The 7,423-nt window shown below is 36.2% G+C and overlaps 1 protein-coding gene across 2 annotated transcripts in view; it reads left to right on the forward strand.

Annotated features, from left to right (window-relative positions):
- LOC123015046 (transcriptional activator cubitus interruptus) overlaps positions 1-7,423 on the forward strand; it is a 56,204-nt gene that overhangs the window by 25,266 nt on the left and 23,515 nt on the right. The window contains exon 1 of one of the 2 annotated variants that reach the window (XM_044414477.1): positions 2,493-2,835. The exons of the other annotated variant lie outside the window; for it this stretch is intronic. The gene's annotated coding sequence lies outside the window, so the exon portion shown is untranslated. Of the gene's footprint in view, positions 1-2,492; positions 2,836-7,423 lie in introns of those variants that run through there. 2 annotated transcript variants of the gene reach the window in all.

Raw genomic sequence — 7,423 nt, forward strand, 5'->3', positions numbered from 1 at the left:
ACCATTTTGGAATCGCCTGTGATTAATGAACTTTGACTTTGGTCGCAATTAAAATCTCAATCATCCGAATGTCTCAGTTCATGTGAAGGCATATCAATTCACAAGGCAGATCCAGGTAAGAACGCATCAGGGTTGTTAACCCATACTTGTTGAACATAATTTAAGGTTAATTCGCTTGCTCCTGAGGTGATTTGTCATTACAAAATTCTCGAGGCTGCTTTAACGGTGCAAGCGATAAATTTATTATTAACTTATGCATACACGGGCAACCACTGAAGCTGAAAACAAATTAACTTTTGATACAATTTTAATATAGGGTTTCCATCACCACCTGTTGTACAAACAACTTAAAACTAGCAAGCAATAAAAACACGCCGAACGGGATTGGAATTTCTGCAAGAACTCGGCCCAACCGACCGATGCAAATTTTGAACAAAGAACTTCGGACTTTATGTGCTGACGGAGGTCTTGCGCTTCTCAAGAGCAGCCGCCAATCGGAGGCTTGCATTTCGTATTAATTTTATTCTACATCGGCCAGTTATTCACCCTGATTCTATTCTAATTTGTAACTATTGCTTCAAGCAACGCCGTGATAAATGAAGTTGTGCATTATATCGTCAAAATTATCTTTCATCATCAGCGTAAATCCGTTTTTAACGATTTGACCGTAAACGCTGAATAAGTTGTTGAAAGTAAGATTTCAGTTTTCTAAAAATGTGTGTTTATGAGCTGAAATGGGGTTTATGGCTTATGGTTACTAAATTTTTGCTTTGGTGTCACGAGTAATCTCGAAATGAGATTTTTTCAACAATATACGTCGGTATAATGAAATCTGGTTTCCATAAATGAATCTGACATAAATATTTATTGTAAGCATAGAACGAGCATTAAAATACAAATTAATGCAAATATAATAAGAAATGTTAAAACACATGTAATTAATTATATGCTGCTTATGACAGACTTAAAAATGGGCTTCATAATTAGAATGAGATTGTTTGAGCTTTTGTTGTTTTATATTGGCAAAAAGGTCAACTTGTCGGTGCTACGTTGTTTATAATACTAATTTATTTCACACCAAGGACATGGAAAAAGTTTTTACAAAGGGTTCGCAAATTGAAGTGTTATAGTCCAATGCAGGACGTTTAAATATTTTTATCGACAATCACTCTATAAAGAGACTTTATTCCACACTTTAGATGCGTTTAAAGTACCACTTTATCCACTAGTGGAATAAAGAACTGACGTTCTCGCGGTTAAACATTCTTGCGTGGATAAAACGCTATCTAACACACTTTTACAATAAATAACTATTAATAACACAAAGGCATTTTTGTTCAATAACGTATTGTGGGGAACGTAATTTTATTCTCGGGGCAGATCACACGATGTTCTGTTTATAAAGTGCGAGATTTTTAGCTCTGTATTTTTTTTTATTTTTGTAGATTTTTCCATTTCTAAGCTTAAGCGCTAAATTACATTATCTGTTTTATGGACGTATTTTTATTGCTTTGAGTAAAACACTTTTCGCAAGCATCAATGGAATGCATTTTTACAGATTATACGTCAGTCGTTAAACTAAATAAAATCACAGAGTACCATTAATGTATTTATATAGCTGAGGTCAAAGATCTAAGTATCAATAAATAATCTTTCCATTTTAAACACCCTTATAAATCAAAGTGAGATGAAAAGCTGTATTGAATCTACTATAAAAATTATCGCATGATTATAAATAATTATTATTAACTGTGCGATTGTGTCTTGCAGTCGTACAACACTTTAACATACATAATACCTAGTTATCATTATTGCAGTGCATACTTCTCAATATCATTTTAAACTACTTTAATTAATTAACTAGTGTATCAAAGCATTTTTACGCCGCTTTCAGCCCACGTATGTGTACCAATCCTGGCGTCAATAAATCTCCGAGTTTCTCCACGTGTTCAATAAATAATTAATTTGACAACTTGACAAATACTGAAAGAACTTTCCGAATTAAAATAATGAATTATACGTTGTTTTAACCGAGGCGATTAATCGTCGGATTTATTTTCCACGTGAGAAATGATGACCCTGCGCCTTCCCAAAGGCTCATCAGAGTCCTTGATCCTGCCTCTCGATGAAGTTATTGTATGTGCATTGTTGCGATTACGCGGTTAATTTTGCGTTTACGCCGAAGACACGGCGAATGCTAATAATGCACCGGCCGGTCCTAAATTGCGAGTCAGGATCATTAGTTCTGTCATCCGGCGCATGTAGCCATCTTGCGAGAGCCCCCAGCAGTCCGCAATCCACGGCTCAATCATCCTCGCGGTCTTATTTCGTCGTGATTGTGTTTTATTATATTGTCGGCCCGGGAATAAGACATTCTGTGCAGAGATTGGTCTAGCGGCATGGGTGGTCGGCCTCTCCTCCCGACCTGTTCCTCACAGAACACCAACTTCAGTTTGACTTGAGCCTCCCTACATCATACTCGGCGCGATTCTATCTTTTCTTCACCGTGCTGCAATCATGCCAACTTCGAATCCGCGAGATAAGCGATATCCTAGTGTTTTGTGGTCTGTCAGTGCACGTGGGTGTCGACGTTTGGTCCTGTTGCCCTAGTGCCAACTTCTTGTGATATCTTTTGGTGCTTTTTTCTAGTCATGAATAATGTACGGCTACTGTGGTAATTTTAAGTTTCGATTTGTGGATTTGCCTCACCTGTGCACGTCATTGGTGTCTAAATCGGCCTTAATCTCTGGTTTTATACAGGGATTTAAACGGGAAATCAAGAAAGAAACACGCAACGAGATATAAAAAAGACCACTTTAGAAGCGTTTAAGTGCAGTAAGTTGGTAATTTATTTGTTAACGTTTGCTTAAAACATCCTGTCTTAAGTGTGTTCACACATGCGCATAGAAATAAAGGCTTAATTAAGGAAACATTAAACTTTTCCGCCGTCTCATAAATTTCGGCTTGGTGACAACACTGTCACGAAGCAGTGTTACAGAAATTACACCATGTCGTTAATCAATCTTTCTATCAATTAGAATTTTTGCCCAACTTTCTTCTCATCACTTGTATTTTCCTATTAATTAATTAAGGTATTATAATCAGCTGTGTAGTTAGAGACAATATTTTTAAATCGATAATAACCGTTGCATACAACCAGTCTCGGTCTTTATTAGCAAATTATCGCGAGTTAACAAGATTTTGTTATGCTATTATTTACTACGATTATGCGCATTTATGTTTTACACAGTACAGTTTTCTTAAAAATAAATTGACGAGTTGGACGGGATGCTGGAATTCAGGAGGAGGACGAAGCCCACGAGGAAGCTTTCGAGGAAGGCGTCCAGGAAGCTGCGGAAAAGAACACTAGCACCGATCTTCTCCATAGTCCTTTTCTTCCTTGTTTTCCTCTCAAGACTCTGTCTATTGAGCGAAATCGGTTCGGCGTGTCTTTTATGACGACTCGAGGGTCGAGAAACAGGGGGCTGGTATGCCACTGGAGGCTGTATTTGGTGTTGTTTCACCGACTTGAAAGAGGTATCGCTTTTTTCGGCTCGGGTAGTTCTAAATTTTTCTCCTTCGACGATGACGGAAAAGTGGCTAGGACTCGCCGTCCGATTCGTCTTCTTCTAATCAAACGGCGAATATTGCGAAAACTTGGTCAGATTTTTGATAAAATGTTCGTCTTTATCGACAAGTTCATTGGTGGTATCGCCGCACTTGACCACATCCGTACGCTCCTCCACCACCAGGCCGTCGTCACTMGGCGCCGTCCTCCGCGTCCTCTCGATGTTYTTCGTAACCGACGTGATGTCGGTGATGCCGTCCACCAGGTTGGTTTCGACTTGMTCCTCGTAGTTTTGCGGCTTGAAATCGTGASTGCTGATYYAATTCGAGACGCGATTGAAGACGTGGTCGGGCGTCGGCGTCGCCGCCGCGACGCTGTTCTCCTCCGAATCGCTCATCTTCTTACCACACGAAAATTTGAAGGCATCTTTTTTGACTTTGACTGATGAGACATAGCCTTCTGAATTTTTTTATTTCATTAAAAATCGTCGCCGGAAGGTTTTCAAGCATTCGAGATATTCCCGAAAAGTTCTAATTAACTCAGCCAACGAAAACGTGTTTCCTGGGTCTAATTAAACAAAAATGCATCCACCTGTCCATGCTTTAACGCTTTTGAATAAAATTATCGCATTTTATTTCCATGTTAAAAACGGGAATTTTACCACTAAATGACCGGACCCTGGAAGTGCAGGTAAAACCGGACGGTGACCATAAAAAGTTTCTTTTCGGGTGACACGAAGCGATAAAAGCACCACCAGTCCAAAGAGATATATGCGGCAAGCATGGTCATAGGCGCACCAAGCTAAAATTTTGGGTTAAGAATCTTTTAAAAACATGGATTTTTCCACGTCCCGTCAACGATCAGAGTAACCGTAATTCTGAAATTAAATTGGCAGCATCTAAAACGTATCGTAATATACTACATACAGTATATTATTTAGTGTTGTCCATAATAATTTTAGAATTATAGGCCTTTCTTCGGAAATTTAATTGAAGACACGGTACATGTAATTAGAAATATTATGTGATAACAGCGCTCAAAGTGGCCTGCAGTTATAAAACGAAATTGGCAACGTTGAATCATGTATTAGTTTCAAGATAATTTGTTTAATTGCCGGCGCAGTATAAATTAATTGAGCATTTTTGTCGTTTATTTTGAAATTGTGAAGTTTAGTTCAGTTTTTTTTACAATATCAAATTTCCATAGGGTGAGTCAGGTCAATTGAATATTTTTTTTTTGAAACCTGCTAGTAAAAGCTTTTTTGTTGAATTATTTTTTTCTGTTATTGTTTTCGTAGAAACTTACCACTGTATTACTAATCAATCAAAAATGGTGGATTTTTACTAATTATAACCACAAATGAGATTTAAGCAGTCTGTGGTTATTTACTATAACACTGAGTAGCTTAAAAAATACAGAAATCGTTTAAAACATTGATCATTGACCAATTTGTAATTTTATGTTATTATGCGGGGGTTTGGTAAAAAATATGCATGTTTTACTTGTTTTACTCTGATAGCAATTGATTTCTGATCACAGTGACCTGTAATTTTTAAATTAAGTTGGCAACATTAACTACAAAAAAATTTATATGTGATGTTTCAACGATCGCTGCTGCACTAAATATTGATTGGAATTTATTGTCGTAAGTGCATTTCGACCTCTTGGGCCCGACTCAATTGAACGGTTAGTGGCATCTGCTGAACTCTCCAATTAATTTGTAGATGACAGCTGTGACAAATATGTGTGAGATATTTATCCCTGCGGCCGGTTCGGACCGCCGCCTATGGTAGATGTATGTATGTGAGTTTCACTACCCGCAGAGCTATGTACTTATCAAGATTAGAAGGAATAATTATAAATTTAAATAAAACTTTATAAGGTAGATCGGATATCGGGGGGCAGGTTTTAAAGCTACTATGATTAACGACTTTATTATACCCTCTTCAGAGAAAACCGGATTTTGTAACTTCATCATCATTTAAAGCTCTGGCACTTTACGTTCTTTTGCTGCTTTATTTTCGGTCACGAATTTCAAAGTAAATTGTTGGGTTCGTGACGCAGTGAAAAATTTTTGCTATCTATCAATGACATTTGAAATTACGCGAAATTTTTTATTAGATTTCGCGTTGTTTGCTCGTTTGGGACAGTTGGATTCTTCTCTGCTATCATCCACTTAAGGTAAACCGGTGATTAACAAGCTTTCATTAGGAGAGATAGACAGCCATTTGTCATACTATGAAAGCTGTGATCAAATTCACCAGATTATTTATTCATAGTATTATACATAGGTTGTGTATAATTGCAGGATGTTCAAATTGATGACTGTACACATACCGCTTCATTACCCTTTCTGGTCTAATCAAAGATGCGCGCATATTGCGACATAATTCCTTTATAGATAACGACTTGGCACGTACAAACCCACCTTTACAACGCTGTCAGAATTCACAATGGAGTTAAGTAATGTTCATTTAAGTGATATCTTAAATAAGTGTATCCAAAGCTGGCAAGATAAACAGCTCTTGCACTATGTGAAATGGACGGCCGATGTTAGATTCTATCAGACAGGGCATTTTACTAAGACTGCAATCTTTTATCGGCAGCTGGTACGTCTTCTCGCCCACTCTGGACCACTACTCCTATATTCCTTAAACACTCGCAATGATTTGATGAATACGTTTGCGTATCTCGGGATTCTCTTCCTCGATGCTCCATTCAAAGCTCCTCAAAGCCGAGTCAAAGATCAATCTCGTGAGTGAAGATGCAACACTCGCATCATGCAGAATTAATTTTAGGTTATCAAAACAGTCTGCACTTTGCTTGATTGCTTGATATTCAAACTATATTATTAACTATGCGTTTTTCGGAAAGCTTCAACAAACATTGATTAGTTTCTTTTGAATTTTAACCAAGTTTCGCCGATTTTTATTTCTTTAGGCCTTTAGGGAATCATTTTAATTAACTCTTTCAATCAATTGTCTTCACTCACTCGTTTGTCACTGTCTAACATATTTTCACTTTTACTTTACTTTAAAGTTTATACGAATAAAAAGGGTGTATCTTATGTTTTTGAGGTTCTTAATGCGAATTTGAAATAGAAAAATAAGTAGTTCTACTGATTCTATTGATTTTTTCATGCAACATCCAATTTTGAAATCAGTTTGTTTCTGTCGACCTTTTTCTGTAATCCTTTATTTTTACTATTCTGTATGATTTTGTATTTACATTTTCACTTTTTTCCATACTTTGCAGTTTACATTTTTGGATATCAGGATTTTTTTTATAATGGAATGTAGGTAGGGTGTACCTAAACCATGAAAATTAAAAGTAACAAAGTTGTTTCCTTAGTTGTAAAATCTTATTAAGTTAACATCGTAAAAGGAACATGTTTCGGGAATCACTTGTCATCAACAGCGTAAATTTGAATTACATTAAAATTGAAAATTAACACAAAGTTATTACAATTTAATTTGGAACCAAATTACTTGACAAGGAATAGAATTAACTCATGTTCTTCTGGCTATTTAAAAATTAATAAAGGTGAAACTGAAAGGGTGGTGAAGCTAACACCTTTTCAAAATGATAATTTTTCTCATACCCACATACAGGGTGAATATAAAGTATGGAACCAAGCGGTTTTATTTTTAATCATTTGCCTCCAGAAAATAATAATTAATATAAATGAAAATAATATAAAAAATGTGGTTGTATTTTCAGAACGAAATTTTGTTTTGTTTTTGAGTTATGCGATTTTTTTTGTCAAAATTTCAATTTATGTGAAAAAATTTCTTTGAAAAAATTAAATATATAGTATACAGTTGTAATCCTTAGAGTATAGCTTTTATGAGAAAA

The sequence above is a fragment of the Tribolium madens genome, unplaced genomic scaffold (assembly GCF_015345945.1).
Source record: "Tribolium madens isolate multiple individuals breed KSU strain unplaced genomic scaffold, Tmad_KSU_1.1 Scaffold_97;HRSCAF=244;Tcas5.2_LG3a, whole genome shotgun sequence".
NCBI classification, from domain to species: domain Eukaryota; kingdom Metazoa; phylum Arthropoda; class Insecta; order Coleoptera; family Tenebrionidae; genus Tribolium; species Tribolium madens.